Source organism: Thalassophryne amazonica, chromosome 3 (genome assembly GCF_902500255.1).
Source record: "Thalassophryne amazonica chromosome 3, fThaAma1.1, whole genome shotgun sequence".
Taxonomy (NCBI): domain Eukaryota; kingdom Metazoa; phylum Chordata; class Actinopteri; order Batrachoidiformes; family Batrachoididae; genus Thalassophryne; species Thalassophryne amazonica.
Genome location: NC_047105.1, coordinates 146,539,209 through 146,555,682, shown reverse-complemented (window position 1 = coordinate 146,555,682; position 16,474 = coordinate 146,539,209). Strand labels below are relative to the sequence as shown.

Here is a 16,474-nt window from a genome sequence, read left to right as displayed (position 1 = left end):
GTATATATCTATTTTGTATACATTAGTGCATGAGTTTTATGGACATGGATGTGTATATTGAAAAGGTTTTTATGTTTTTTCTATGACAACATCCTGTGACGTAACCAGCCACACCCTATTTAAGATGGCTTTTCATTCATAGAAATTATTTGCCCGATGATGGCCACTGGCCGAAACGTTGCTTGATTAAATTCACCTTTGTGTTGCAAGCGAGGCAGTGTGCAAAAGAAAATAAACCAGAAATTTCCAAAGATGGACCATCCTGTGAAATACACCCTAACATGCTACCCACAGACAGCATAATTGTATTACAAAATCCAATAAAATATTATATGTATACATATAATGTATATGAGTGGAGTAAAGAAGTGAACAGAGCGAGTGATGACGTCAGTGGATCACATCAGAGCGCAGCTCGTCTGAACATTATAACAAGAAGTTAAATCTCTCATAAACATACTTTCAGTCTGCTGCATTTGAAGAACATGTTGGTCACACATTCGCCATGATAACAGCACAGCGCCATCAGTCGTTGGCCGTTGTCATTGAGCTTGCTCCTTCCGTAGACACCTAGAGGGTGGGCCAAGCCTTGTGATCAGCACCTACTCTAGTGTTGAAGTCTCTGAGTAGGCCTTTTGTGCTGGGAATCCCAGATATCACTTTGTCTAGGGACTTATAGAACTGGTCCTTTTTTCCTCTAGGTTGGAGTAGAGGGTTGGAGCATATGCTGTGACAATGGTGCCTGCACCTGAAGATGTTGAAAGCCAGAGGGCAAGGATTCTTTTGCTGCCAGTTGACGGTGGCTCAATGCACACAACCAGGGTGTTCTTCACACCAAAGCCAACACCGTGCTGATGGGATTTGTCCAAGGACTTCCCTTGCCAAAAGAAGGTGTAAGTTGCTTCCTTGCTGTTACTGCTGTCTGCCAGCCAGAGGCAGGCAATGTCAACATTTAGTCGTGAGAGTTCCCTGTCAATGACGGCAGTTTTCCGGGCATCGTCAATTTGGTGCAGATCAGCAGAGAGGCCAGGGCTCCTGGTCCTGACCTTCCAGCTTGCAAAATGAAGAGCTGGAGTCTTCTTTCTTCTTTTGTCCTTGTTGCCTGGTGCAGAATTTGTGGCCTGCCTTTCGTGGTTTACTTTAAGCTTCACGCACCCAGAGGAGCAAGCAGGCCATGGTGAGACAGCACCTTACTGTCTGGGGGCTGCCCAGCTTGAAGTGGGTAGTAACTGTCTACTGAGATGTGATGATCTCTCACACATCAGAAGTGACCCCTCGCACTTGTTTCCTTTGCCAAACATATGAGCTTACAACTGCCATTTCGTGTTGTGCTGGCATCTTGCGATGATGCTGGACTGTCCTCTCCAGTGGAGCTACAAAGCCTGTTGTCCATGCAGCAGGTCCCCCCTCTCCACACTGTCACTGTGGTCCAAAGGAAAGGCAGAAGCCAATGCAGTCCTGCTGGTTTGTTCCAGCTTTCACCTCATAAAATATTTGTACCACTGAACTCATAAACATTCATTATTTCTATACCATTAATAAGCAACTATTACTGTGCAGAATTACTTAAAGTGTGCAGTGAAATTGAAAAAACTAAAATGCTCCCACCTGAATTATTTATTTTCTTTTGTTAAACATTCAGGTTTGAGGATTATTAACATTTTGGATTGACTGTGTGAACTGTATTTGTTCAACAATAAAATTAATCCTCATGAATACAATTTGCCTAATACAGTTTTTCCCAATTGCTAAAACACATTTCTTGACACATTTCTCCACCCAGTTTCTCAAAACCTTCAACACAAATCCAAGTACTTCAAACTACATTCACAAACCCCCAGACTCTTCTAGCAAAATCAAACTATCACCTCAAAATGAGTTATCCTGTGATCCAAACCAAACAGTGTGTTCAGATCAGACACACAGCAAGTAGCAATGTATCCACCAACATAAAATAACTGAGGACACAGCATCCAGGGCAGGTAGGTAACTGGAAATGTGGACTGTAAATGTATTTAGCAAAACATTATTGTAGTCAATGATATATTTACATTCAGCAATGTCACAGCAGAGATAATACTACCCCACCTCCTGTCAAAAGTTTGATGGATGACGTCACAGCCAATCAGAATCGACTACGTCACTAAGCACCGCCCCAACCCCTACCTAATCCCGCCACGAGTTGTCACAGCCAATCCCTAACCCCTCTCTAATCCCGCCCCGCCCCAACCCCTCCCTAATCCCACCACATGACTTGTCACAGCCAATACCTAACCCCTCCCTAATCCCGCCCCTATGATGTGCCACAGCCAATCAGCGTGAGCCCGCCTCTGGAGTCCCGCCCATCCATAATTAGTTCACACAGGGGTGTCATATCAGCCTAATTTGCATTGAATGCTAGTCTGTGCATGTATGGGCATGTCTGCCCAATTTGCATCGACTGGGATTCACCCCTTCCATGAGTGTCTGATGCTATAATATTATATATAAAATAAATATTTATAAAATACAATGATTTTAATTCTTTATGAAATGTAATTATTTAATTCATTAAACAATTGTTTAGTCTTGGAGCCCCGTGGGATTAACACTTTAAAAAACGGTTCAGAAACGCTCATTGCAGGTGCTGTGTGCACGTGCACGTGTGTGTGTGCGTCTCCCTTTAAAGGTGGTGCAGTGGAATATCTGGGTTTTCAAACCGCAATGGCCCGACGTGTTTTAACTTTGTGCTGCACAGCCAAAACTCTGGTAAATATTACAATGGTCTCTAACGATGGGGCAGAGCCTAAGAAGGTAAAATTATACATAAATCGTGTAAAACTGCCTCTACCGCTCGACCACCTGGCTGGGGTAGTGAATTTTGAGTCAGGAGGCTGTCTGGGGTATATTTTCGAAGCGTATAAACCAACCCTGAGTTTTTACATGTTACCCTCCGGTTTGTTGTTCAAGCCCAACACCATATGACTGGAGCATTATGTGCACCGTGGTCGCTGCTTATTTGAGAGGGGATGTTTTAGCGGATCCTCAGACAATCCATGCTGAGAAGAAAAAACATTTTCAGATTACATAGACCGGTTATGCCAGCTCTCTGTGTAAAGTGACCTTTGATAGATATCCTGCTGGGATACCCACTATGGCCAGGATGACCTTGGAATGCATCCATCAATCAGCGGGCCGTCGCAGAAGCCCCGGTACCGACGTGGAAAAAAATGTTTTCGGCATATGGGGATAGAATCAGGAGGCTTTTTAGGCGCTGACTGGAATATAAAGACATTATCGGAGTCAGAAGGAACCTGACCCCTTTCTTTTGTTAAGGGGAATCTGGCCACTCCCACCCCGCCCGAGTATATATATTCATCAGCGCGCCAGGATATATATATATATATATATATATATATATATATATATATATATATACGAGGTCTATTAGACAAGTATCCGACCTTATTATTTTTTTCAAAAACCATATGGATTTGAATCACGTGTGATTACATCAGACATGCTTGAACCCTCGTGGGCATGCGAGAGTTTTTTCACGCCTGTCGGTTACATCATTCGCCTGTGGGCAGTCTTTGAGTGAGGAGTGGCCCACCCTCTCGTCGTTTTTTTTCGTTGTTTAGGAATGGCTCAGAGACTGCTGCTTTGTTTGATCAAAATTTTTTTCAAAACTGTAAGGCACAACTGAGTGGACACCATTCGATAAATTCAGCTGGTTTTCGGTAAAAATTTTAACGGCTGATGAGAGATTTTGGTCTGGTAGTGTCGCTTTAAGGACGGCCCACGGTGCCTGACGGCGATCTGCGCTTTGAGGCGGCAGCGTCTCACCGTTTCAAGTTGAAAACTTCCACATTTCAGGCTCTGTTGACCCAGTAAGTCGTCAGAGAACAGAGAACTTTCAGAAGAAGTCGGCATGAGGAGTTTATTTGGACATTCCATTGTTAACGGACATTTTGTAATGAAAGAACATGCGGGCAGAGTCGCATGTCGGGCCGGACCTGACCGCGGGGGGTCGCGACAGGAAAAACACCTCCGTTGGAAACCTTAACGGGCAAGTTGGAACATGCCCAAGCTGTTAAACAATTTCTCAGTTACTCACTTGTTGAAAGCCATCAAAAGCCGCCTGAATTTTACAAATGGTTTTCAACACGGAGGTGTTTTTCCTGTCGCAGCGCACACAGATTCGCCAAGTCGTTTTGCGCGCACGTCTTTCATTAAAAAATGTCCTTAAACAGTGGAATGTCCGCATAAAATCCTCATGTCGGCCTCTTCTGAATCTTTTCTGTTCTCTCACGACGTCCTGGGTGAATTAAGCCTTAAATTAGGATGTTTTCATGTCGAAACAGGCCGACGACGGCGCCTGGAAGCGCTGCAGGACTTCCCGCTCTGTGGGAAGTCCTTACACTGACAGAAACACCCCATAATCTCTCATCAGCCGTTAAACCTTTCACCGAAAACCATCTTAATTTCTCGAATAGTGTCCACTCGGATATTCCTCACAGGTCCAGAAAAAATTTTGATAAAGCAACGCGCGCCATCTCGAGCAGCGTGTGAAACAAAGGAATTCAGCCGACAGGGCGGGACCACATCTCACTCAAGGCCTGCCCACAGGGAAATGACGTCACCGACACGCGTGAAAAAACTCACGCATGTGCACAAGGGTTCAAGCATGATTGGTGTAATCGCACGTCATTCAAATCCATATAGTTAAAAAAATAAATAAAAGGGTCGGTTTATTGTCTAATAGACCTCGTATATATATATATATCTGTGTCAACATTCAATTTATCATGGGAAATTATCTGATTAATCTGTGTGGAGGTGTAAGGGATCGTTATGTCATTCGTGAACTGTCGCATCTTTTAAATCAGGCTGTCACACACAGGCTGAACAATATCACAATGTCTTCTGTATTGGAAAGGGTGCTGGACTCTGTTAACAATCAGGCCACTCCAGAGTTTTGGTAGGAACCGTTTCGCAAATAGTGGATAACTCTGCCTACATTGTCTTACGCAGGATTACCGTTATAGTTACTGACAATTTTCCTCAATTTAATCCCTACCACCTCTTTACACTGTACACATTTATCATGGATGCCCTTTGTCACAGTGTAAGACAACAACTCCTGGAGAGATCTGAAGTCCTGACCGTCCTACAGAAACTTAATACAGCGGTTTGTCTGAATAATGGCGGGGATGTTTTACACTGAACCCTGCAGATGATTAAATAGTAACTTCTTTTTCTGTTTTTTTAATGAATGATAAAACAATGTGTAAAACAATAATTTTCTGTTTTTTAAGTTGCGTGTGTTTGTGTGTCTGTGTAATAAAATTATATATATATATATATATACTCAACAAAAATATATAAACGCACACTTTTGGTTTTGCTCCCATTTTGTATGAGATAATCTCAAAGATCTAAAACTTTTTCCACATACACAATATCACCATTTCCCTCAAATATTGTTCACAAACCAGTCTAAATCTGTGATAGTGAGCACTTCTCCTTTGCTGAGATAATCCATCCCACCTCACAGGTGTGCCATATCAAGATGCTGATTAGACACCATGATTAGTGCACAGGTGTGCCTTAGACTGTCCACAATAAAAGGCCACTCTGAAAGGTGCAGTTTTATCACACAGCACAATGCCACAGATGTCGCAAGATTTGAGGGAGCGTGCAATTGGCATGCTGACAGCAGGAATGTCAACCAGAGCTGTTGCTCGTGTATTGAATGTTCATTTCTCTACCATAAGCCGTCTCCAAAGGCGTTTCAGAGAATTTGGCAGTACATCCAACCAGCCTCACAACCGCAGACCACGTGTAACCACACCAGCCCAGGACCTCCACATCCAGCATGTTCACCTCCAAGATCGTCTGAGACCAGCCACTCGGACAGCTGCTGAAACAATCGGTTTGCATAACCAAAGAATTTCTGCACAAACTGTCAGAAACTGTCTCAAGGAAGCTCATCTGCATGCTCGTCGTCCTCATCGGGGTCTCGACCTGATTCCAGTTCATCGTCGTAACCGACTTGAGTGGGCAAATGCTCACATTTGCTGGCGTTTGGCACGTTGGAGAGGTGTTCTCTTCACGGATGAATCCCGGTTCACACTGTCCAGGGCAGATGGCAGACAGCGTGTGTGGCATCGTGTGGGTGAGCGGTTTTCTGATGTCAATGTTGTGGATCGAGTGGCCCATGGTGGCGGTGGGGTTATGGTATGGGCAGGCGTCTGTTATGGACGAAGAACACAGGTGCATTTTATTGATGGCATTTTGAATGCACAGAGATACCGTGACGAGATCCTGGGGCCCATTGTTGTGCCATACATCCAAGAACATCACCTCATGTTGCAGCAGGATAATGCACGGCCCCATGTTGCAAGGATCTGTACACAATTCTTGGAAGCTGAAATGGCCGGCATACTCACCGGACATGTCACCCATTGAGCATGTTTGGGATGCTCTGGACCGGCGTATACGACAGCGTGTACCAGTTCCTGCCAATATCCAGCAACTTCACACAGCCATTGAAGAGGAGTGGACCAACATTCCACAGGCCACAAATGACAACCTGATCAACTCTATGTGAAGGAGATGTGTTGCACTGCATGAGGCAAATGGTGGTCACACCAGATACTGACTGGTATCCCCCCCCCCCAATAAAACAAAACTGCACCTTTCAGAGTGGCCTTTTATTGTGGGCAGTCTAAGGCACACCTGTGCACTAATCATGGTGTCTAATCAGCATCTTGATAAGGCACACCTGTGGGGTGGGATGGATTATCTCAGCAAAGGAGAAGTGCTCACTATCACAGATTTAGACTGGTTTGTGAATAATATTTGAGGGAAATGGTGATATTGTGTATGTGGAAAAAGTTTTAGATCTTTGAGTTCATCTCATACAAAATGGGAGCAAAACCAAAAGTGTTGCATTTATATTTTTGTTGAGTGTATTTACACATTATTCACTTCGTGTGTTTTTAGGAATCCGCTAGCTTAGCGCAGCTACTAGCTCTTAGCCAGTTTAGCATGGCGGCTTCTCCTGTCTCTCCCACACTTTTCTGCTCTGGGTGTGAAATGTTTAGTTATTCCTCGGCCTCCTTTAGCAGTAATGGTACTTGTCATAAGTGTAGCTTATTCGTAGCTTTAGAGGCCAGGCTGGGCGAACTGGAGACTCGGCTCCACACCTTGGAAAATCCTACAGCTAGCCAGGCCCCTGTAGTCGGTGCGGACCAAGGTAGCTTAGCCGCCGTTAGTTCCCCTCCGGCAGATCCCGAGCAGCCGGGAAAGCAGGCCGACTGGGTGACTGTGATGAGGAAGCGTAGTTGTTGAGTGTATATATATATATATATAAACTAGGATTGCGTGTTTTTTCGTCATTCATATACTTGATCCCTTACATGATGGCTGAAGAAAGATTGATGAGAAATGTGTATTATGACCCTTCAAATCCTGGAAGCTTCGGTGGTGTGGAATGCTTACAGAAGCCTATCAAAGCCGAATCCGGGGTTAAACCCTCCAGGAAAGATGTGGAGTATTTCTTGTCCGGGGAAGATGCTTGCACTTTACATAAACCTGCAACGATGAATTTTAGGCTGATCTCTGCAATATGCAGGCTTTATCAGCTCGTAACGACAACTTTAAGTATCTCTTAACAGTCATAGACCTATTTTCAAAAAAAGCATATGCAATGTTTCTCAAAATGAAAACAGGTCGTGAGGTCTCAAACGCTTTCGCCAGCATTTTCCAAGAAAGCGGAGTCCCACAGATGTTGCAGACTGATGCTGCAAAAGAATTTTTCAACAAGGTTTTTTCAGCCCTCATCAAAAACTCATTCAACTGCCAGCGATCTGAAGGCCTCAGTCGTCGAACGCTTTAATCGGACACTAAAAACCAAGATGTGGAGGTTTTTCACTGCAAACAATATGTTGTGTGTTGAGGGGTGTGGCTGGATGTTTTGGTGTTCTTTTCTTTTCTTTGCTCTTCAGGTGGTATGGAAACTGTTTTGTCTGTGGAGAAGGTGCTGGCTGAAGAGTCCTCACCCTCATCAACATCATGTGAAGCACCTGTGACTGGTGCTCACATGCAACCTTAAAGACTTTCAGCTGAAGCAGATAATTGGATGGCGTTCTGCATTTAAGGCATGTGTGATTCAAGCAGAACTGCCGGGAACTCGACCTTGTGATGTTCGTTTGTGAGACGCTGAGGACCGCGCCTGGGTTTGACACATCGAGCCCGTGAAGCAAGGAAGGGTGAGGACACATGCTGTCAGCACACATTAAAGGTGACTAAGTGTTTGACTAATTGTTGATAGTAACTTGGTGTTTTGTTACACAGTATACTTGAATTGTGATGAGAATTGTGCAGCTTGCTTCTCACTGCTGTGGCATGCGGATAAGTGATCCTCCACCTGTTGTGAGAAGCTGCTCATTTGCATAAAGTTAAAAAGATACAGACCTGAATGTGTTGCTGATAGCGTGTGTCTTTTGAAAGATATTGTTGTAACTGCTGACTTACCTCACCTCTTCTTTGCTTCACAGAGAGTCAGTTTGTCGTGTCCACCTGGGGAGTGTTTGGCGGTGGTAGTGGGTCCAGGAGCCAAACGATTTAGATGAGCTAATATCGTTGGTGATTCGTCTAGATGATCGGATGAAGGAGCGTGGACGCGAGAGAGGGCGGCCATCAGAGCGGGTTTTTTCGTCTCAGGGCTTTCCCCGACACAGATTTGGGCCGCCTCTTCTTCGCCCCACTGAAGCTCCTCCGACAGGACCTTAGGCTCCTCCTGTTGACGAGCCCATGCAGCTCGGACGAGCAGAGATTACTGTATTGCCCCGACATGTAAGCGTCAAGAGAAATAATGGTGACGTATCTCCAAGTGTTCTGGGACAGGCAAAATAACACACATAAAAAAAAATCTAGCATGAGTAAATGTTTTGTTTTCTTTAAATAGGGGTTATAATTGTATGGGGAGTCAGAGGCGTATCTGGTGGAGTGATTGTTAGGCGGTTAGAAGTCCGCCTGGGCTCACTTAATTGTTAATTTTTTATGTGTTTTTAGGTATTTTCTGTTTGGGTTGTTGGGTCGTTTTATTTTGTTGTTTTTTTTATTTCTCTACATCCCTAAGCCCAACCTCACTTGCCCCAAGACCGTTTGTGTCGTGGGTTGTGGGGTGGTGCAGGTTGGTCACGCTGAGCATTCTCAGAAGACCTCTGCACCTAGGGGGGCGGGGTGTTAGAGGCGTTTTTCTTGGTTTGGTTAGGGCCCGGTTCCACTCCAGCCTCGGTGAGCCTTTGAACCGTTCGTCATTGGTGTTGCCGGGGTGTGGTGCAGCGGAGACTTACCTCAGTCGGAGGGGTGGGCCGATCTGTTGCCGTTCGCCATTTCGGTAGTTCCACCCCTCCCGAGAGGCTGGGGTATGGTCGAGTTGGGGCACCGGACGTATTTCTGGTTCTCTGCTGCGCCTTGGGGTTGGAGCTGGGTTAGTTTTTTCCTGTTCCCTTCTCCGGCTTAATGTTTTGAGCCGTTCGCCAAAGTTGAGCCGCCGAGGGGCTCTGGGAGGGACCCGGGGTCTTTCGGGGTGCCGGGGAGGGTAACAGGGTTTACGGTCGTTTATATCCCCCCGGGGTTGTTTTTGGTAGTCCTCCGGGGGTTGATTTTTGATTTTGTTCTGTTTCCTTCCGGGTTCCACCTCCAGGGTTGATGGGACGGTCCTCTGGGGGGGAATTGGCTTGGGGCCAACTAGCCAAATGTGACCGGGTCTGGGGTTCCGGGGTTGTGGGGAGGGTACCTCCTGGGGTTGATGGTACGGTCCTCTGGGGGGCGCCGTTTGCTCCATGTACACCTGGGGACCTTTGTGGGATTTTGGTTCTGGCTGTTCCTCCTGGAACTGGCGATGAAGGCCTTCTGGGGGGGGGGGGGGGGGTTGGGCTCTGCAGGTCATTCTGGGGGGGGTTGTTTGTTATTTTTCTTTTATGCATTTACGTTTGTATTGTGTTTGTGGGGCTGTGTTGGGTTTTTGCGTTTGGGAGTTTTTCTTTTCTTCCCAGGGTTTGATGGGACGGTCCCCTGGGGAGGTTTTGGGTGGGTTTTATGTTTTTTTCTGTGTTGAATTGTACTGGGGAATGTTTTGGGGCTTTTGTTGATTCCAGCCAGCCTTCCAGCTGCGGTGCCTGTCCTGCTGTCTGTGGTGGACCTTAGGAGCGTGGTGCTGTCTGCTTCCTGACGTGGACCCCGGAGGGAGGTGCTGTTCTCGGGCCTGGTCTGTTCGGTTGCCGGGAGGCTTCCCGTTGATGGGGGGTACTGTTGTGTGTTGGGGGGTGTGGCTGGATGTTTTGGTGTTCTTTTCTTTTCTTTGCTCTTCAGGTGGCATGTTTTGTCTGTGGAGAAGGTGCTGGCTGAAGAGTCCTCACCCTCATCAACATCATGTGAAGCACCTGTGACTGGTGCTCACATGCAACCTTAAAGACTTTCAGCTGAAGCAGATAATTGGATGGCGTTCTGCATTTAAGGCATGTGTGATTCAAGCAGAACTGCCAGGAACTCGACCTTGTGATGTTCGTTTGTGAGACGCTGAGGACCGCGCCTGGGTTTGACACATCGAGCCCGTGAAGCAAGGAAGGGTGAGGACACATGCTGTCAGCACACATCAAAGGTGATTAAGTGTTTGACTAATTGTTGATAGTAACTTGGTGTTTTGTTACACAGTATACTTGAATTGTGATGAGAATTGTGCAGCTTGCTTCTCACTGCGGTGGTGTGCAGGATAAGTGATCCTCCACCTGTTGTGAGAGGCTGCTCATTTGCATAAAGTTAAAAAGAAACATTGACCTGAGTGTGTTGCTGATAGCGTGTGTTATGCGAAAGATAGAGTTGTATCTGCTGACTCACCTCACCTTCTCTTTGCTCCACAGAGAATCGGTTCGTGTCCACCTGGGGGGTGTTTGGCGGTGGTAGTGAGTCCAGGAGCGCCGGGCTTTAATCTTTGCGGGCGCTGGTGAACGTGCCACTTATCACTCCACCAGAGGGACGCTTTTATGTTTTACATTTGTAAGCACAGGTGAAAAATAAATTGTTTATGTTGGGAACCGCCTTCTGGTTATTTTTACCGCTGGGTTCTGTCAGACGCAGGTCCGCTCCTCAACCCGCGTCGACGCATAACACCAACAGGGACTTAGAAGAGAGAGACCTAATGTTTAATAGACCACATTTAACTGTTTTAGTCTGTGGTGCAGTTGAAGGTGCTATATTATTTTTTCTTTTTGAATTTTTATGCTTAAATAGATTTTTGCTGGTTATTGGTAGTCTGGGAGCAGGCACCGTCTCTACGGTGATGGGGTAATGAGGGGATGGCAGGGGGAGAGAAGCTGCAGAGAGGTGTGTAAGACTACAACTCTGCTTCCTGGTCCCAACCCTGGATAGTCACGGTTTGGAGGATTTAAGAAAATTGGCCAGATTTCTAGAAATGAGAGCTGCTCCATCCAAAGTGGGATGGATGCCGTCTCTCCTAACAAGACCAGGTTTTCCCCAGAAGCTTTGCCAATTATCTATGAAGCCCACCTCATTTTTTGGACACCACTCAGACAGCCAGCAATTCAAGGAGAACATGCGGCTAAACATGTCACTCCCGGTCCGATTGGGGAGGGGCCCAGAGAAAACTACAGAGTCCGACATTGTTTTTGCAAAGTTACACACCGATTTAATGTTAATTTTAGTGACCTCCGATTGGCGTAACCGGGTGTCATTACTGCCGACGTGAATTACAATCTTACCAAATTTACGCTTAGCCTTAGCCAGCAGTTTCAAATTTCCTTCAATGTCGCCTGCTCTGGCCCCCGGAAGACAATTGACTATGGTTGCTGGTGTCGCTAACTTCACATTTCGCAAAACAGAGTCGCCAATAACCAGAGTTTGATCCTCGGCGGGTGTGTCGTCGAGTGGGGAAAAACGGTTAGAGATGTGAACAGGTTGGCGGTGTACACGGGGCTTCTGTTTAGGGCTACGCTTCCTCCTCACAGTCACCCAGTCAGCCTGCTTTCCCAGCTGCTCGGGATCTGCCAGGGGGTAACTAACGGCGGCTAAGCTACCTTGGTCCGCACCGACTACAGGGGCCTGGCTAGCTGTAGAATTTTCCACGGTGCGGAGCTGAGTCTCCAATTCGCCCAGCCTGGCCTCCAAAGCTACGAATAAGCTACACTTATTACAAGTACCGTTACTGCTAAAGGAGGCCGAGGAATAACTAAACATTTCACACCCAGAGCAGAAAAGTGCAGGAGAGACGGGAGAAGCCGCCATGCTAAATCGGCTAAGAGCTAGTAGCTACGCTAAGCTAGCGGATTCCTAAAAACACGCAAAGTGAATAATGTGTAAATAATTTAGAGGTGATTCAGCAGAAGGAGTGCTTTAGTTAAGGCACGTAAAGATTACACTGGGAAACAAATCGTAATCTAGATAACTAGATCAATCTAACTGCGCAGATTAAACAGCTAACAGATACAGAAAAACACCGCTGTGCTCCGGAACAGGAAGTGATACAATACCGCAGTGAGAGCCAACCACCAGTAGAGGCAAGCAAGAGCCTCTACTCTACTACTACTACTCAAAGTGTAGTCGGGTCTGAGGAAGAATCCTGGCCAAAGGAGAGTCTTTGCCATTGGGTAGATGGAAAGCCTCTGAATAGATCACCAAAGGAGACAGTGTTGTGGAGAGTGTCGGCTGATGGCCTGTATAGGTCCAGTACGGCTTGAAACATATCTGTCCTCCAGAGGTGTGAAAATTTGGAGGCGACCACCAGAAGGACGAAGTAAAGACAACAGGAGTAAGTATCCCAGGGAGCTGGGATCAAGGACGAGAAGCAGACGTGTCACTGCTGGATCGTCTGGACTGGGACGAGAAGCAGATGGGGATAGCCTGCTGGATCATCACAAAATGATGAGGAAGGGAAGCAGGCGAGGGAGCCTGCTGGATCGGATCGTCAAGAAAGCAGGTATGAGAGTATACCATGCAAAATGGTGATCTACAAGAGAGAATAGGATCATCAACCCGTGAGGTTCCTGAGGGGAGAAGCGGGAGAAGGAGCAGCTGATTTGGAGTTAACCTCTGGAATTAGCGCTGAATAGCCAAGTAGTCTGTCACTCATCCCTGACTCAAGGCGCCAAGAGAGGCTTTGAGAGGCAGACGACTCGAGACGACAAGGACCATAGCTGAAGTCAAGGAGACGACAGTGGTGGAATCAACAATCTCAGCAACCAAGAGAATAACGGGAGGACAATCATTACGAAACAGTAAGTTTAGTATTAAAAATAAGCATTGAAAATATGGCTGAAGGAGAGCCAGGACCCGTAGCAAACCCTGAATCAGAACATGAAGGGGGAAAAGAAGTGGATTTCACACAGAGTGGTATTGTATGGACGAGGATATGATACTTGGGCAGAAACAGTTCAAAAATATGTCATAGATCAAAGTGTGGAAACTTATGAAGAATGTTTCAAAGAAGATATGGCAGGAACTATACACACATTAGGGATATATTATCCAGGTAAGCATAAGGAAGGGCACATCTTGGCCATTTTGGGGAGCCCACCAGTCCCAAAGGACAAGATGGGGACCAGAGAGTGGCTTGAATGGTGGTGCAAACTTCTCGGAGAAGAGTGGAAAAGAGGACAAATCACCACCTTAATAAGCCCCGAGAAAAGTTATGACTCCGTAGTAAAAATGACAGCTGGGTTGTTGGGAGTAGAGACAGTCCTGGTTGATGTTAAAGCAAAATTAGCGTCCGTATATGCTGAGTTTAAGTCCATGGCAGAACGGCTAAAAGGGTTAGGAAGAATGCTTAAGGAACAATATCCTATAATGGAAGATATGAGTGGAAGTCAGATCCTCGACAATGAAGACGAGGGCAAGATAGACTCCCAGGTCGAGTCCGAACAAAGTGATGAGGAACACAAGCCAGAGGGAAGTGGAGATGAATTGATATCCCCGGGAGGTCCTAATCCTGGGGGAAATGGTCAAGAATATAAAAGCCCGGACCAGCTCCACACAAGCTTTGACCCAGAGTGGCCAAAATTGCCCTTGGGCAGTGTAAGAGGAACAACCTCAACAGTTAGAAAACAGACAGAATGCCTGGTTGAGCAGGATAAAAGGCGAAGAAGCCTTCAGGGAGTGTCTGGACAGACATTCCATCAATCTCTGGAATGTGGGCCCAGAAGCTTGGGACAGCTTAAAGCTGAAGAATGTGTTGCCGGACCGAGTTACCATATTAAAGAGGAAGGGCGTTCACAGGAGATCTTTAGAAAATCTAAAGCAAAAACCCACCATGTATACACTGAATCTGACTACATGGAGGAATTGGACCCTATGCCCGAAGGAACTAAAAAAATGGTGGCCCAAGATGGAAGACGGGCATATCATTATTTTGGCAGTCCTTGGGATATAGATGGAGATAGTCTCATTGTCTTCACAAACCCCAGACTGAAAATTGCCAACTGAAAATTCCGAGCAAAGCTCAAGGAGCGGGCAGGCAGAGAATACCAAGAAGAGCTTAAGAGTATAAAAGGGAGAGGTCTGGACGGAAAATCGTTGGTGATAACAAGCGCACCACGAATGGCTTATCATGCACTCATACATGTGCCCTTTGAAAGCTACCCAGGGAGAGAAAATTCAATCGAATACATGGAGGAAATGCTGAAAACTCTGGGAACAGCTATTGATCTGGCTAAAGAACGCCAGCATCGGCGGGTGGTGATATGTGTGGACGGATTACGATCTGGACATATGACATGGGAAGAGGCAGAAAAGGTTGCCATGGCAGCCGTGAACCTACACATGCGTACCCCAGGAGTATGGGGATCAATGAGAGAAATTGTGGTGGTCACTAGCAATGAGCAGGAGCAAGATCAAGTGAGAAGGGCACTTGAAGCGGTGAACCTAGGACCAAATAGAGCAGGTCCAAGGAAGGGTGCAGTTGGAGCTAGTGGAGTGGCAACTAGTCCCCCGCTAGTGATGCAGTCCATCCCCACGGCGACCAGTGATAAAAGATCAGTTCATGCTGTGGGAGTGCAGCAATTAAGGATTAAAACCCCACGACCAACATTAAAACAAGTTACAAGTGGGCTCCAGACTATCATACACCCCACAAGCTCCCAATCTCGGATGAGAGAGCCTTTCCAGGCTCCTCCACCGGATAATGGAGAAGAGGATCCTATACTCATTCCTCTACCTGTCGGAAATACCGAAGTAACCGGGTCACCCCGAAGGTCAGAACAAAACAGGGACCCACAACCACAAGACCCACGTCCTTCCCATGAATCTGATATGGATGAGGACCAGGAAAGAGAGTCTGAAGAGGAGATCAATCCACAAGACTCGGAAGAGGATGAACCGCTATCTGTGGTAGGGGAGAGAGAAGTCTCACGCCCAGAACTACGAACTGGACGCTACAGAGGATGAAAGAAAGAAGTTGGGGTGTATAATGTGCGTGTAGCATCAGAGAGAATTCCAAGAGATGTCAGGGTCAACCCAGTGGAGACCCGAGATAAGCGACAAACCTATGCTCCAGAAGTTGGACAAACTGGGTATAACATCCCAGAAGAGTGGATTGAGCGACAAGATGAAAAGAAAACTCTCGAGGTAACAGCAACTGTTGGAGAATGGGCTAATATACTAATGTGGCCCTTCTATCCTACACTGACTGCCTGTAAAGAGTTAACAAATAACTTCAGAGTCGCCTATTTAGGCGTTGCCCATGATGTGATGTTGAGAAAACTAAAAACAGCAGCTTTACGCTGGTCACGGCAAGTGTTGAGAGAAATTAATGAAGAAAATCTGGATGATGAGGGAGAAACAATTCCACCATCGTCAGAATTACAAGCGAGCCTCCCAAATCAGGACTTTCCTGCTGGATCTAGAGAGCAAAGTCTGCCAGCAATTCAAGCTGAAATTCAAGCAGACGGCAGGGAATTCCGGGGAATTCAAGAAATTAAAGATGCTGGTGAGAAAGAACCAAATGAGGACCTAAAGGACTATTTGAAAGAAGTGTGGCCCCTTATTGACACAGCTTCTAACAGCGAAGAGGGTAAATCTATGTGGCTGGCCCAAGTTACCAGTCAACCCATCAGTCGGGGTGAACCAGCACGAAACCATTATGCCAGGTTAGTGTTGGAAGATCCCAATGATGAAGATTCCCATATTGCTCGAGCTAAAGCTGGACTAGACAAAGGTCAAACATTAGTTCAAGTGTGGCATGGGCTAAAACAGACGATTTTGCCACAATGCTATGTTAGGGCACTGAGAGAGGTCACTAAGGGAAGTGAAAATGCCCATAGACGGCACTACAGTCCCACAAATGGACGCGGTGGTGAAGAGCTGGGATCTGGAGCAGCAGTTCTATGAGGAAAAGAGAAAGAAGGAGAGCACACCGAGATCAGGACAAAAACCGGTGGGAGTAGAGAAAAGAAATTCAGTGCCTAAACCACCA

At 46.4% G+C, this 16,474-nt stretch overlaps 1 long non-coding RNA gene across 1 annotated transcript; it reads right to left on the bottom strand.

Moving 5' to 3' along the window:
* Positions 1-773: 773 nt before the first annotated feature.
* On the bottom strand, positions 774-15,693 carry LOC117508041. The gene is made up of 3 exons (XR_004559962.1): positions 15,684-15,693; positions 11,982-11,985; positions 774-918 (listed from the first exon to the last, which is right to left on the bottom strand). It is a non-coding gene; the product is annotated as an uncharacterized LOC117508041 (long non-coding RNA).
* Positions 15,694-16,474: the final 781 nt, after the last annotated feature.